At 41.1% G+C, this 17,236-nt stretch overlaps 1 protein-coding gene across 1 annotated transcript in view; it reads right to left on the bottom strand.

Annotated features, from left to right (window-relative positions):
* LOC138794977 (vertebrate ancient opsin-like) overlaps positions 1 to 17,236 on the bottom strand; it is a 90,606-nt gene that overhangs the window by 36,989 nt on the left and 36,381 nt on the right. The window lies entirely within an intron of this gene.

Genomic DNA, 17,236 nt, shown 5'->3' on the forward strand with positions numbered 1-17,236 from the left:
GTACACGGCCCAGTACATCCACCATGTGCACTGTTGTAGATGAACAAACTAACAGATCTAAGGGCTTGCCAGCACAATGGGGCACTGAGCAGACCACTGGAGCAGTTATACTAAAAACAAAAAGCTGGATGATTACTCCACCACGGTGGCCCTTACAATATGTTGTGTAGGTGCAAATGGGGATATGTATGGCTCTGTAATGTGCAGCATATGGTACTAAAATAATACATCAGGAAGGAGAATTAATTCCACTAAGTTGATTTCTACCTCTAAAATTGTAATATCAACTGTAGAAGTGGCCTTAGTGTGGGAAGTGAACAAGGAAGAATAGGAAATATAGAATGCAATAGGCGTAGAGCTAACAGTCATAATAATGTCAAAAAACTAGGATTGTAAGAGACACAGGGAACTCGAGACGAGAAGAAGGAAACAAAGGAAGTAAAGAAAGTATAGAAACCTATATTCTTTATTACAAAGGGAATCATTCATGCTTCTAAAACCTGTTTCATAATTCAGATTGAGATAGGCTTAATTCGAACAAGCTACATTCTTATTTTGCAAAATAAAGGCGAAATACTTTGTGACTGAACTGGAGCATATCGGCTATAAGAATATGCACTGATTTATTCTACTAGAATGAACTTGTGCTAAACAACAGGGACCTAAATGAGTAGTGGTCAATAATACAAATGAGTTTGGTATACTAGAAACAAAGGGGAAAGGGCAATACAAACAATTCTCTGAATTTGAGATACTAGAAGAATGTACTTTTTTTTCGGGGGGGGGGGGGGGGAGGGGGGAGATATGAGCACTTGCTCTCTGTTACAATAGGGGACCCACACAGAGATAGTGACAAGGGTGGTAAGTATAGTTTTTGGTGGTGGTCATAGTGAGGGGTGAGGGTAATAGTTCCACATTAAAAAATTGCCCCAAGAGAGCTAAATGTGTAGCTACAGTTCTGCTGCAATGTGTTACCTTACCGTTAGGTTTGCTGCTTTCAACTGTTTTTTTTCTTATAAAAATCACCTGGAAATGTAATATATATATGTATATATATATATATATATATATATATATATATATATATACACAAATTTGGTCAGCTCTCCTAGAACACCATTCACACTAGGGAGGAGCATGTTGCTATGGCTGAAATTGCAAACACACAAAAACACAGAAAAATGCAACAGCTCAACGCCGTGGCAAGATACAGACCCACTCACAGACATTAAAATAGTTTATAAAAATTCCCACAAAAATAATGAGGTTCTTGGTTACCATTAGCAAACAGTGTAAACATATTGAAGGGGGGGAAGCATATTTAAGGGGGGTAAGACCAGAAGTAGGTAGTTCCCCGAGGAAGCGTGCAATAGCGAAACGTACGTAGGAACGGTCGGTGTGGTGTCAGACAAACATGGGTATGTGCAATATGTTTTGAATGCTATAGTGGCCACTTGGTTTTTCTTTGTTTACATACGTAATGATATTGAGGCGATACTAGAATAGTACATGACTTAATGCACTTTATAGTTATACTCCCACATTAGAAATTTGTTGTGGGTATAATCCCGCATTGCTGACACCCATTTTATATGTGTTTTTACTGGGGTAATATTTTTAATACTTCATTTTATATTGGTAAAAACTGTCTGTGTATTGGTACCTATTATATACAATAAAAATTCTTTACATTTTTTATGAATTAAGCCCATTGTGTGTTTCTATTTGTATACAATTTTATTTATGGGTAATTTCTAACTGATAGAGTGACATCTAGTGGTGCCGTTTGGTACTGCATCCCTTATTTTAAGATCATTTTCACATCTATCACAAACCAGTGTGTGTAAATATATATATATATATATATATATATATACACAAATTTGGTCAGCTCTCCTAGAACACCATTCACACTAGGGAGGAGCATGTTGCTATGGCTGAAATTGCAAACACACAAAAACACAGAAAAATGCAACAGCTCAACGCCGTGGCAAGATACAGACCCACTCACAGACATTAAAATAGTTTATAAAAATTCCCACAAAAATAATGAGGTTCTTGGTTACCATTAGCAAACAGTGTAAACCACCCCACCATGATAAGGTGGCCTCATGCTGGGGGCGGACCCTACACTGTACTATGGCCTCTCCATGGCATGTAATACACCTATGCTCTAGGCATGCAGAACATAGGCGTGTTCCAGAAGGGGGAGTGGCTGCCTCTATTTGGTCTTACACTCCACCCATCCCACCCAGGTGGTGTAATTACTTTTGCCAGTATAAGATGGATCTTGCATGCCCAGAGCATGCATTGACTAGAGGTAAGCAAACCAAACTTTCCGAACCAAGATTGGTTCGTTTGATTCAGGAACTGGCCAAATCTTTCGAAAAGTTGGTACTGAAGTTCTTCCATGATAATAATGGCAGCTGCACATAGTACACTACATTACAACAAATGCACAGGTGCAAGTCTTTATCCATAGTCCTTTGCAGCTGGGCAACGGGCTGCAAGGCATCCCCCCTTCTGCGACCTCATACTTTCCCATTACTATATATTGTGGCAGGTCAGCTCCCGTGCAGTGAACTGAACACATACATTTACATTAGCTAGACAGATCAGTAGTTGCAGGGTTAGAGAAATAGGTTTACAGAGGATTATAGAAGGTGGATAAGGTATACTTGACAAATAGAGGAAAAGTGTGAGGGTAGTAGTGTAAGCTGTGTAGCTGTTAAATGATTCATGTCCTGTCAATTTGTGTGCCTGCACACCCTGTCCACAGCTCTCCTGTGTGAAGCTAACCTAGTGAGTGACCTGTCAGGTAACAACAGGAGGCCTGTTATAAAACTGCCTCTGGCAGCAAAATAACTGTCATTGACAATGACACTTATGCTGCCAGACACGGTTTAACAGGCAACCTGGTGTAATCTGACAGGTGACTGACTTTAACTTCACCCAGAAGAGCTGTGGACATTGGTGGATCACTGATGTACAATGAGTCATTGTACCCCAGCGATCTAGGTGATCATAGGGATGCCCTTGGTGTTGATGGGGTGCAGTAGAAATCCATCACTGTTGAGGTATTGTAGCTGAACAGTGAATTTACTGAAATGTCAAGTACAACGAGTAAAAGTACAACTGATAAAAGTACTTTCACTGCCTCTCTGGGACTTCTGGATGCAAGTCACCTACTAGAGTTTCTATTACCAGTAGGATGGTGGTGGGCTGCTTCGAAATGGCTCCTCATCCCAACCAGATTCAATCTTCTCCCTGTAGCTGGGCAGTGGTGGAAAGAGACATGCCTGGGGTAAACATAAATCTGTCCTAAGACATTAAGAAAGGATATACTAAAAGGGCAAACTAGGTGGACCAGGGGAAAAGCTGACATCCTCCATGTTTCTTTATATATAGAAAATAGCAATTATATCCTTCTACGATAGAGACAGATAATATTCCTATGTTTTCCATGCTGAGTGCCAGGAATGGGCATTAGGAAAATGATTATCACAGACAACCTGTTCTCCAAGTTGTAATTGTGTCATGGCAACAAACTAGAAAAAATGCCAATATTCAGTTGTGGTATTGGAAAGGCATAACTAGTATACAGTATTTCTAAAACACTTATTTAGAAATATGTTAATATCATATGTGCATCGGAAAAAAAAGAGTAAAACCTGAGAGTTGCTGATATTACTCATAAATGGCACAGAGCTAAAGCTTCTGGGAGGCAGCTATATAGACATGGCCTTGAGCACAGTACATCAGCTTGATGCAAAAGGATCATGAACCACACAGAGGGGGCTTGCATCGCACTCATAAGGAGATTTATGCAAGCTGCTTAATAAAATTGGCACACGCTTTAAAAGTACATCCATTTTCATCTTTCGGTCATGTTTTTTTTTTTTTCCAATCAAAACGGACAAACATTTTAATCAACAAATTTGGTTCTTTTTTCACTGGTTAAACTCCATTGTGCTCCAATACAATGTCCCAAGTCTTGTGTTGTGCAACTGGTAGATAGATAGTAGAAGCGAGAAGGAAAGATAATAAAGCCAATGTTGTATAATAACATAACATGAAACAGTGACCCCCAATCCAAAATAAATGTCCAAATACTTTGCCCTGCCTGTCAGCATACCCAACTCTGGTAAGAGGTGGCCCCAACCACTAGGGTTAGCCCTCCTTAAAGGTGTGAAGGACAGGGAAGCAGAAAAGGATTTATCTGACAGATTTTTGAAGCCAAAGCTGGTGCCACCATCTTTTTGCCCCCCTGGCCGCGGGTGCCTTATGTGTTCCGGATCCAGTCTCCAGCCCCCTCGGCCGGTGCGTGCATCCCTGGGTGCGCACGCGCCAGCTGCTCTGGATTTATAGGTGCAGTACGTTCCTAATTGGTTGTGCACCTAAACACCTCCTCACTATAAATATGTGCACCTGTTCTACCCTCCCTTGTTGGAGCCTCTGCATGCTTCCCATTAGTAAGTGTGGTTCTAGCTCTCCCATGATTCCTGCCCGTGGTTCCTGCTTGTGGTTCCTGCCCTCTGTCTGCTGTCCCTGGTTCCTGCTGCCTGTGGTTCCAGCCTGTGTCTGTTATCCTAGTTCCAGCCATTAGTCCTGCTGAGTCCCAGCCAGCCTGCCTGCCTACTTGTCTCCAGCTGCACCTCGTCCACCGCAACTAGCAAGCCAAGCTAGGGGTAGCAACCCCTACCCCAAGCCAGGGGCAGAGCATCCCGCCGTGCAATGGGTACTGGTGAAGACCAGCGGCCCCTTAGACTCCATTCCCTACTGCGGCTTTGTCATCACTAGCAGTGGTACAGCGGATCCACAACACCAGTTGTGACAACAAAACACGTAGAAAATTATGAAAAGTTAAAAAGTGGTACAAGAAGCAACACGTGTGATCATCACCCATAAGTTGGCAGTACAAGTATATAGTTCCAAATCTACTGTTTTTTCCTGAAAATAAGACCTACCCTGAAAAGAAGACCTAGCTTCATTTTGTACCCTTTTCGGAGTAGGTGTGAAATTTAAGCCCTATTTCAAAAATAAGCCCTAGATAAAGTCAGCTGACCAGATGCCTGAAACACTGGGTGGCTATGTATTGGCAAATTAGTGCCAGACCTCTTGAGATCTGCCCCCACCTGCCCAACGCAAGCGGTAAAGGAGGCAGGAGTGGTAAAAGGATGTACTGGAAGGTACATGGAATGGGGGGGGGGGGGAGGGGGGCAGAGCATACATTGGCCAACAACAGAGGGAGCAGGAAGGTATACAGTATGGAGACTACTAGTATGCCCTAGCCTTTTTTCAAAAAGAAAATAGCATAAGACACTGTCTTATTTTTGGAGAAACATGGTAGTTCCAACACATTTCTCATATCTGTTAGTTACTCAGGGCACCAATGTAGCATGTCCTACCCGCAGGTGGGCATGTAAATGGTCCGCGCTGTTTACACAATTTGTAAATGGATCAGCTCCCCACAGTTGCTTCCCAGGGGAGCAGATCCAACCCGTGAAACATTAATTACTTTGACAGTGGTAGCAGTAGACATCAGAGATTGCTCATTCTTGGCTATTGACAGGGGCAGCCAGGGTTGTGAGCTTGCCTTGTGAGTCTTCTCCATACCTTTTTAATGTCACAATGACCTACAGGTATGTCATGGTGGGTTAAGGGGTTAATAGAGGTATGGATTTTCAAGAACTTAAACCTGTTATCACTTTCAAGCTGCCTGAACCACAAATCATATGGGTGGTCCCTAGTGGCTTCTGCTTTCCTCACTGACCTTGATTGAAATATTTTTCCCTATACCCAAACAGGAGCTGTCAATAAATCTACTGCAGAGGTGGGAAGTCGCCAATGGCTCGTAGTTTAAACAGAATGAAAGTAATGACAGGTTCCCTTTAAACTGTAAATATGAACAAGGTCACTTCTGCAATGTCTAGTTTTTTATTAATACTTTTATTGGAATTTTATGTAAATAAACAAGTAGTGTAAATATAATGCAAAGAAAGTAATCGATAGGACAAACCAGGCTTCAACAGGAAAGTGGTCAGTGCTGTTAAACCAGACATACAATACATAAAACAATCATTGTCATTGTCCTAATGTACAAATACTCCCTAACCCAGGCATGTCCAAAGTCCGGCCAGAGGGCCATTTGCGGCCCGCGTTCCGAACTTTTACGGCCCCCCAGGTATCCAGCTTGCTATTATCTGCCTGTGTTATAAAGCATATAGCATGTAAAATGGTTGGCCCTCGCACATGTTCACTTCATCAAATTTGGCACTCTTCGAAAAAAGTTTGGACATGCCTGCCCTAACCCTTCAGATCAGAGACTGAGGAACAGAAGCTGCAAATATTTAATTATTCATCTGATTGAAAGGCATGGTTGTAAATTGGTAGGAGTAATGGTGCGTTTACACAGGCAGATTCATCTGACAGATTTTTGAAGCCAAAGCCAGGGACAGACTATAAACAGGGAACGGGTCCTAAAGGAAAGACTCAGTTTTCTCCCCTTTTCAAATCCATTCCTGGCTTTGGCTTCCAAAATCTGTCAGATAAATCTGCCTGTGTAAACGCACCATTAAGCAAGTTTGTAAAATTGTGCCCAATGTCTCTTGTACAAATTAGAAAAGCCTTCAGTGATGTTTAATGAAAAGATTTTTCTCCAAACACTTTTCTGCTGACGCAATCCTGACAGTAGGGGGTGCCCAGCTCCTCTTCCATGTCACTAAATAGTACATACACAAACAGCCGAGTAAGTAAATTTTCTAGAAAAGTCTTTTGGGGGAAAACTGTGCTAGGGCTTGTTGTAATAACTTCCATACCAAGCAATGATATACAGCACAAACGTATTGGTTTTTCCCAGTAGTGGTAATCTGTAAGGAACTGGAAAATCTGTCATCCTACAAAAGCATAGATTGACTCTAAATGTGCCTGAACAGAGAAAGAGTGAATGCTAGTAAAAGGGGGTGCTGCAAGCAACTGTGTGGCGATCGGGCAACCGGTGGTGTGGGTTTCAATGCCGGGTCAGCTAGAATGATAGTGTAGTGGCTAAGTGGGTCTAGGGTCACTTGGGCACTTGCCACGGTAGCCTGGAGTGGTGTAGGACCCACCCCGGACAGTTTAGTGCCCCGCCGGCACAAAAAAGGTTTAACCGAAGTGTAAAGTTGTATAGGTGGGGGTGCGCAAGAATAGGCCAGAGTCCAGTACTTTGAACAAAAATAGAACAGTTTACTTACAGGAACTAAGTGCAATACAGTAGTACTTTGGCAGAAATACAGTCCAGTGCAACACAAGGAAACAATCCTAGAGGTTACTCAGGTGCTTGAAGTTAAGGTAGAGATAAGGTGCTTTTGAGAAGAGAGTTTTGTAGAAAAGAGAGCAGAGGAGCGAGGGTGCCTGAAGGGTCTTGTCCAAATAGACCTGTACTCTGTTTGGAACAGTTTGGAGCTTGAGAGGATATATAGAGAGAACACTCGTACTCACGTTTACACTTGTGTCTGCCTGTCTTCCGCCCTACAGTTGCGAGCTACTCATCCTGTCAGGGTAGTACGAGCCCCAGGCCTACTTATCTGGGCTAAGCAGACTCTCGAGACTTCCCAGTCCTCCTGTTCTGCGCAGTGGAAAACCCAGACTTCCTATAGTAACTTTGTTCCAGTAGGGTCAGCTCTTGTGACTGCTGAGGTAACTGCCCTGCACTTTTAGAGAGGTTCCTGGTGTGGCCAAGATGATCCATGTGTGGCTGTTGTCCCCCTGGTACTTTCTTAGAACCACATTGTGATTGTGTTTCTCATAAGAAGAATCTGTGGCTTGCTTGGTTGTGTCCCTGTCATGGGACCTGGCCTAAACCAGGCCCTAGCTTAACTTCAGCAGAGACTTGTCTGTGTTACTTCCTCACACACTGACTACAGACTGAGGACTGACCAACTCCTTCCACCAGGAACTAACTCCTTCCTACAGGGGTCTGTCTAAACCTTCCTGTGATTGGTGGGCTGGGTGTCTGATGAGAGAGAAGGCAGAGGATAGAAAAAGGAGGAAAGCACCTGCGCCTGTAAGTGGACAAAGAACAAGAACAGCCGTGCATAAAAACAATAGGTGCTTTAGTGACACCTAGTGGGAAAAACACTAACTGCAGTGGACACTTTATCCCACCTTTGTGAGTTACTTTACTCAGGTGCAATAAAGACTTAGGTCCCGTACTGGGTCAGTACAATTGGCCACTGACTGCTGTGGGTCAACGTAACTGTCAAGATCTGCTTAGCAAAGCTCTGTGCAGAGACAGTGGAGGACCTGCAACATAGTGTTGTGGAGATGGGGAACTGAAAGTTGGGAATCTTGATAGTAAGGCCTATGCGGAATGAAGCCGGAAATTGTTGCTGAGAAATGAATAAAATCTTGTAGTGAAGGGAAATATGGCTTCTTTACATGGAGTTGGCCTTGATGTGTTTTATGTAGCAGTTGGTTACCTGGCTAGTGCGTTACCATTAGTGGTTCAGGGATTATGGATATACTGTGTAAGATGGCACTGACGGTTTGGCTTAAGTGTTTTGTTGGCCTGTTATGTTAACTTTGAAGGTCTTCTGGGTCTGAGGGGATAGATAGCCTGATTTGGTTACCAGTGACGGGTAGCTGTACTATGTATGGCGTATTAAAAGGTAATATTGCATAGAGATTAAGTCAAAGTATATGATCAAAACCTTCCATACTATAAACCTACCATAGGTGCACATTACTTTAAAGGGGAAATAGTTAATTTAACCTGCTAGACCAAACAGTCTTTCACGTCCATCATACTTTATGCAATAAAGCTGGGGTCGGCATCTTAGTGGAAATGGGCTTAAACCTAAGAGTTTTCAGTAAATCTAGAAAAGCCATTACTTTGAGATTGCACTGCAAAATCGTACTCCTAGAACCCTACCTAGTGGTTAAACCTGACCCTTGAAATTGCTGCAGTTGCTATGCAAGAAAAAATGTTGTATATTTACACCTCCTTAAGTAACTGCAATTTCTCCAGCTTTTTATGAGGAATCCCCATTTTCCAGAGGAGATTACAGAATAAACCATTTATCCTTTTAAATAGATTAAACGAAAGTTGCACTGCTGAGTGAAACATACAGGACCTGCAGCAATATGGTTGTTTTTATCACTCTGTTACCAATAACAGCAGGTAACTTTTTTTCCCCAAAATGTTTTTATTAAACCTTTTTTAAAATGGGTACAGAAAAGACGAGGTAGGAGAGGGGGACAAGATAACTAAATAAAAGTATGTGAATTGTCATTTAGTCACAAATAGGATCCAATGAACCAATAATAGAAGATCAAAAAGTCCAGTACAGGTATAACAAAAAGTATTGCTGTTTGTGGAAAATTTTCTGTTCTCTACCTGTTTTACCATGCCCTCACATACACTTTTTGTTTGTCTGGCATTTTTCAGGCAAAAAAAAAAAAAGCCAGAAAAAATGCCTGTGTTTTTCTGTAATTTTTTTCTGGTGTTTTTGACTATACGTGTGAATAATCTTTTTTGAGGTTTTGACGTCTTTGTATGCTGAACTTTATTTCTCCTCTGCCATCACTTGACCTAGTTGCTGGACCACAAAAGGTGACAAAAACGCCAGGAAAAGAAAATGCCATACGCACAACAATGGCGTTTTTGAGACAACCAGAATCATCCCATTGAAGTCTTTTTGTTATTTTGTAGAAGAAAGAGTTTACTTCGGAATATGTGGTCATCATGATAATTATATTCTTATCAGTTGCAACAGTCCAATAATCCAGATAATGTGGATAAGGGCAAAATATCTATCCATTCTTCTTGTTTTGAGTTGAAATTATCATAAGGAAAACTCTGTTTCATGAAGTGCTCCCACTCAAAACTTTTATCACATCTCCTGTTACTACACTACATTGTGTAACCAGAAATATATATTTTTCCTTACTTAAGTGTCCCACTACGAGTTCTTCTTGTTGTCAAACACACCCAGGTAAAACTAGATCACTCAGGTGCCACAGCTAATGCAGTTAGTTGCTGTGCTGTTCCCGCCATTAGGTACACCTAGGAAGGATTAGCCTGTTTTACACTTTCTCTCACACACACTTCCTGGGAAGTAGTAGTCTGGCTGAAGTCCAGTCAGGGAGTGGTTGGTTGTGGTTTGGCTAGAGAAAAGACAATACCTGTTCTTAGAGAGAGACTAACAGCAGTTATGCACTGCTAGACTTAGACTTGGGGTAACCGGATAAATAGGAAGATCTTCACTTCAAGACAGACACCCCCTAAAAAGAGAGGAAAAGGGACTGATCAGCAGTAGAGCACAGATTTTAACAGCCACTCTCTATTGACAATGCTTGACTACATGGGAAAACTTTCACTAGTTAGCTCTACCCAGAGACAGAGGCCTGGGACTCGTACTACCTCACAGGGTGGTCTCCGGGACTGTGTAGACAGAAGGCGGTCAGATAACAAAGATTTAAGATACACTACACACACATCCTGGCAGAGTACTGTACTAGTTAGGCAAGGCCTCTTATCCAGCCCCTATCTATTGCTTCTTCTTTACTCAACTCTTACTTTTTCAACTTTTTTGCTACTTCAAGTTGCCTCTTGAGATATTGACTGTATTGTTGAGTACCTAAAGTACCGATATATTTTTGTATTGCACTGAAGCCTTTAAGTAAAGTTCAAGCACTTGTTCAAGTAGGACTCTGATATCTCTGTTGCCGCACCTTGCACCTCACACCAGTTCTACCAAAGGTCTGGTGCCCATGTGTTCGGGGGTGGGTAGTACCACTCCTGGGCGCTGTGACAAGTAGCCCCCAAAATACCAAAGCCCATCGACTGGTGCAACACCAGTATCCAGCACCCCGGGCCACAGGATTACTACTACCAGGTATCACTAACAAATCTCCTGCTGCCCCTGACTGAATCTACATCTTCTGGGCACAGGAGGCATTAATATCACATGGGTCACAGGATGGCATTATCCCTATATGGGGACACAGGGATTAATCTTACCATATTTAGGAACAAGAGGGTATTATTACTATTAATGAAGGGAGCCCAGACCATGGAGAGTGATCCCCATGGGATCACAATTACCCCATACTGGATGCCTCCTTTGATATCCTTGTCTGGGAGGGTTTTCCCACCATAATTGCCTAGTAAATTTCTATTCCAAGGGCAGATTTCGCTAGAGTTGGTAGTAGTGACTTGTTGGTCAGACATCTGGCCCATCAGCTACTGTTGTTGGGGAAAATTGTGTTTAGCAGGTAGTGATGGGGCCAGGACCCCAGGCCCATCAACTGCTGTTTCTGCGGGTAGTAGAAATCTGGCCATAAACCCAAGTTTGCTATTTAAAATTAGCATTAGGAGTTATTCAATGCTTCGATCTTGTGGTTCCTCTGAAACTGTTGACCATTCTCCATTAGTATATGTTCTGTAATTAAAATGCAAGTATTGGCGGTGTACACTTAGGTGGTCAGGAAATGTGAGTGGTCAGGAGTAATTCCAGAGGAGGGGTCCTCAGAGGTGCCAAAGCATTTATATACAAGAGGCTGGTGCAATCCTCCAATAAAACACGGAGTAGCCTCTCTTAGACCCAAAGCAGCAAGGAAAGTTTGGGCAAGAACCATCAACCATCTAGTGATGCAGGCAAGAACAAGACACTGCAGTTGTTCTTTGGTTCAAGTACAACCCTTCCACTATGTGTGTGTAACCACTTCACTTGGGCACCGCTGGGACTGTAACTCATAAGCTTTGCGTGCCTCTTTGCGAAGAAGAAAAAAAAAATAACAAAAGTCAAACAAAATTTCAATGACTTGAAACTGAATTTTGGCAGAAAAGTCCTGGGCAGCCGGTTGGCAAATTTGTATTCAAGCTATAGATAAGGTTCTGCACTTTATACATTTAATGGAAATATAGTTAGAAGTGAATGATAAAGAAGTACATGGAAGGGCTTGTCAACAATAGATGATGTACAATGTCATCTTTGTGCGGGAAAGGTCAGAAAGATTTAATCATCCTTGTAACAAATACAGCCCATAATGGCAGCAACATCGCCCGTCCTTGGACACAATACGTCTCCAATAACAGTAGCGTAGTGGAGAGTAGGCACATTTATCATGATGGTTATTTATTAATTGACTCTATATTATGCTGTGCTGTTATAGACGGGAATGCTAATCAGATATAAGGCATTTTGTCTGTAAATTTATTCAGAATTACGCAGGACAGAAAGCATATGCACCTGCTTCCTGTGAATTTTCATTTCAGCCATGAGAGCAGCTGAGTACAAAACCCTGAAATATGTATTATGTATCGCTCAATATGAACTATTCACTATGAGCAAATGAAATATGTCAACAAGTGCCTTTACAATCAAGAGAAAGGGACTATTAATACATCATGTAACCCATGTAACAGCAGCCTTGTTGTGCAGCTAGGCTGCTCTAAAAAAATTACATGGATTTTGATTGGTTTCTAGGGTTATAGCATACTCTTTGTCATGTAGAAAAGGCATTCATCATTTTTAGGGCCAGAGTAACAGGTTATGTGCCAGGAGTTAGAAGGGTGTGTTCACGTGTTCAGGTTTTTAATTGCAACTATTGAATACAAAGGGTATTCGAACGAAAATTTACCCAGAAGTAGTGTTTGGAATTCGAACTTTGTTTGGTTTTTGAAAGTTTTTGCAAGCGTGGATGGTGAGTTGTACCTGGCGAGTTAAGCAGTGGTGAGGCTTCACATACAGTACAGTGCTGTATAAGACTGTTGGAGTGCATATACAGTGCAGTAGTAGTACAGGCAGTGCACCACCATCTCCCATACATTACAGTGCTTGGATGGGGGGGGGGACGCTATACAGTAAAGGATGGGTGAGGAGTTGGTGACTACTGTACTATAATTGCTGGTTCTGATGAACATTTCTTATGTTTAATGTACTGTACAGTATAGTGCTGTTCTTTACTGTACTGTAGTGATTATACTGAGCACTTATCAGTGTAATAAATGAGTATTGTAGGTAATTATTGGTGGCTGCTGGAACCAATTAATCACATTTACATTATTTCCAATGGGAAGACACTGCTCGGTTTTCAAACTGCTTGGTTCTCAAACTGCCTTCCGGAACCAATTAAGTTCGAGAACCGTGGTACCACTGTATATATATATATATATATATATATATATATATATATATATATATATATAGGGTATGTTCACACAACGTATATTTGCGTTGTTGCAATCGGCAACAACAGCCGTACTTTGTATAAAAAAATATACATTGCTTTGCCTTCTATAGGATCCCGGCCAAAGCATATACACATTATATACGCTACGGCCGGGATCTCTCGCGACGCTGTAGAAAACTGACATGTCAGTTTTCTGCGACTACTATTCAGTGAATGGCGGCCGCATCAGAACTCTGTCAGTGTACATTATGGAGGGAGCAGCTCCGGCCCCTTGCTCCATAGTGTGCAGTGGGGAGTTCTGATGCGGGCGCACGGATGCGCCCGCATCAGAACTCTGTAGCCCTAAAGATCATCAGTACTGCAGTTCCGGCCGGGATAATCTTTTCAGAAACCGGCCATTCCTTTACAGCCTTATACAGTATATATATATATGTATATATATATATACATATATATATATATATATATATATATATATATATATATATATTTATTGCTGGAGACATTATAAACATTACAAAGAAGTTATAATCCCCTTCCCTTATGCTGCGTTTACACAGAACGATTATCGTTCGAATTTTCGCATAAACGATTGCATTTGAGTGATAATCGTACCGTGTAAACACAGCAAACGATCAAACGACGAGCGAGAAATTGTTCATTTTCATCTTTTAACACGTTCTTAAATCGTCATTCGTCGTTCGCTGAAAATTCGCAAATTGCTTCGTGTAAACAGTCTTTCACCGATTTACCCTATGTAAAAGATGGGCTTAAGCGATCTTAAAAACGATCGCAATAACGATTTTTCAAACGATTTTTCTAACGATTTATTCGTCTAAACGCTGATCGCTATAAAAACCAAATCGTTGCTTCAAATCATTAAACGATCGAATTATCGCTCTGTGTAAACGTAGCAATATTTCCACCAACTCCCTGACGTCTTCTAGTCCCTGCTTGTCACAGCTATTTCCTGGGTCCTGTTCAATGCAGTGTTTCTCGACAGGTCATGTTTTGAGGATATCTCATACAAAGAACACCTGTGATAATACCTGATGCACTATATGTATAACTATATAACCTGTGAAATCCTAATGAAGTCCTCAAAATATGACCTGTTGGTGGGTCTTGAAGAATAAAGTTGAGAAACACTGTGTTATTGTGGCATCTCAGCAGAAAGTCCTCACACAGTCAATATGCCTGACCGCAGTGGTGTCAGTGATTGGCTGAGCGGGGAGGTGCCTGCTGAGAATAATACAACCAGGAAGTAAATGAGTAGATTAGTGAGGACAGGGAGCTGGGGGTAGGTCAGCATAACTTCTTTTGTATGTTTAAAATGCATCCAGCAAAAAAATTAAAAAGTCAATACATTTAAAAAGTTATGGGACTATTACAAGATATCCAAGTACAAGGTTGTTTAAGTTGTCCTTTATGTACAGTACATGCTGCTTTGGAAGTATATGGTAAATCCTTTATAAACTATATACTGTATATATATATATATATATATATATATATATATATATATATATATATATATATATATGTTCTATTGATGCTTGAGGTTAACATAAATATCTTTTAAAGAAATACAAATATATATTCATAGAAAAAATATCTGGACAATGAAAATGAATGGCTATAAATGCTTTATGTGCAGTAAGTGTCAAAGTCTCCTTTGGTCAGTCTGGTCTGTATTTAAAATGCATAGCAGCAGCATTATTTGAAGTGACTATTCTTTCAAATAGCTTTGAATTAAGCAGCAGATTGCCACAAATCTTCTCTTATAATATACCAAGCTGAGCTGACTCTGCGCCTCCTGCAGACTGAACAATGCACAAAATAAGGCTCTCCAGCCTTATGCTCCGGGCAAGAAGAACATTCAGAGACTTGTTGCAAAAGAATATGACTTAGAACTCTAGGCATGTATGGTCTGAAAAAATCCCTTTAAAGTCCCTATTGTCCTACCACCTATTGTAATGGAAGTATCTGAAATGCAACACAAAATCTTAACTTGTCACTGTCCCCTATTAACAAGTCAATAGTTTTGAGCGGTCAGGGTTTGGGTGCTCAGACCCCTACTAGTAGCTAGGGAAGAAGCACTCGGCTAAGCACTTCTTTCTCCATCTCTCTACATGCTATAAAAGATGGGATCCCTAAACTTACTATAAAGTCTATGTCCTGAAGCAAGTAGAGATAGGAAGAAAAGCGCTTAGCTGAGCACTTCTCACAACTCACTCATGTCTATAACATGTCCAAAGTACAGTGGTACCTTGGTTTAAGAGTAACTTGGTTTGAGAGCGTTTTGGTTTAAGAGCTCACAGTTTTTAAAAATTGTGACTTGGTTTAAGAGCTCCCTGTACTGGGTGGGAGGGCGAGTTGAGGAGGCGCATGGTCTGCATAGGGGTCTACAGCACTGTACTCTGACCCAGGAAGTCTCCCTCACCTTCCAAATCATGGCAGGTCCACTTCATAGCTGTAACCCCTCTCTCCCCGGACAGAGAGTGCTGCTATACTGTGCCCACATCTGCCCTGCTCATTCCTTCATGCTCCCTGCAGTCTCTATCCGCCCTTGTGTTTCCCATCCTCTCCATTCCTGTACAGTAACTTATAATATCACATATTCTGCTATTTCTGAATGTTTCATTAGTTTTACATGTTATTCAGAATAATAAATCATTATTTTTGGGGTGTGGAACTAATCGTCTGCATTTCTATGATTTCTTATGAGAAAATTTGTTTTGGTGTAAGAGTGGATTTAGATTACAAGCACGGTGATAGTGATACGGGGTCTGCACAATACACAGTACTACATGACATTAGGGTACACTTAAGTTAGTTGTCATGGGATGTAATTGTGATGCTATGTTTGCAACTGAGATAGTCCAGACACACTGGTAACTTGCAAACAGGGTTAAACTCTACTGAAAGGAGAAAAACGTCCCTAAAGGGTTTTCAGTCTGTAGGATTTTACGCTCTCATAGAGATACATTGAACGTCCTGACTTCCAGTCTTCAAAAGCACAGTAGAATCAAGGGGAACAGAAGAGCTGTGATGTCAGAGCCAGTAGGTTTTGAACAGCATTGTAGAATTTTTTAATAGCTAGGACACAACCTGATTTTTTTTTTTTTACCAGCATGTCAAAAACTTATGGACATTATGGAGACATTAGAAAACCATTAGGAATAGCAAAGAAGATAGATAGATAGAAGATTAAAAGTCATTCTCAGTGCAAATCCCTAGTTTATTTTATAACAATTCTATCTGAAGGGGACCAATAATGCTTAAGGGATATTTCACTCAAAAATAACTTTTCATATGTTGCTGCCCATGGTGAGACTATTATCCCATACCTAATATCTATTCAGTCTCCTTCTCTCAGTTTTGAGCTGATACTTTCCGCTAAAGACACAAAAACTGTGTCTGAGCTGTGCAGTCCGTCTCTGCTCTTAACCCCCTCCCTTCTGAGACGGATGATGTAAACAAGTCCCTATCTGCAACTTTGTAGAAACTTTGTAATGCCTGGAGGGATAATCACAGGGAGTTCATCAGCAACCTGACCTCAGATTAACCCTCCCAGAAATACAAAGAAGCTATAAAGTTGCAGATACAGATGACCAGGGACTTGTTTACATCAGCCGTTTTAGAAGGGAGGGGGAAGGAGGAAGAGATGGGGCAAAAATGAATTAAATTGTTAGTCTCTCCATGGGTCGCCACATATGAAAAGTTATGTTTAAGTGGAATACCCCTTTAAGTCAATTAACAAGCAAACATGCAGAAAGGAATTTTATTCTTTTGTTCACATTGTAATGCTGCCATTGATCGGCCTTTCTTGTATGATTGGTATGGAGGATTAACATCTCATTTTTGCTTACATTTCTCTCCAGTGACTAAATTCCTTTCCATTCGTGTTCTCAAGGTTGTGTAATACACTGATTAATATATTTAGCCTGAAATAATTCCGTTCATTTGTCTTTTGTGTTGTTCAGAATTGGAAATATCAGCAAGAGAAGTCAAGAGCAAATTCAAATGACAAAGTACAGCATTTCTATGTATAAGTCCT

This window comes from Dendropsophus ebraccatus, chromosome 6, assembly GCF_027789765.1.
Source record: "Dendropsophus ebraccatus isolate aDenEbr1 chromosome 6, aDenEbr1.pat, whole genome shotgun sequence".
Taxonomy (NCBI): Eukaryota; Metazoa; Chordata; class Amphibia; order Anura; family Hylidae; genus Dendropsophus; species Dendropsophus ebraccatus.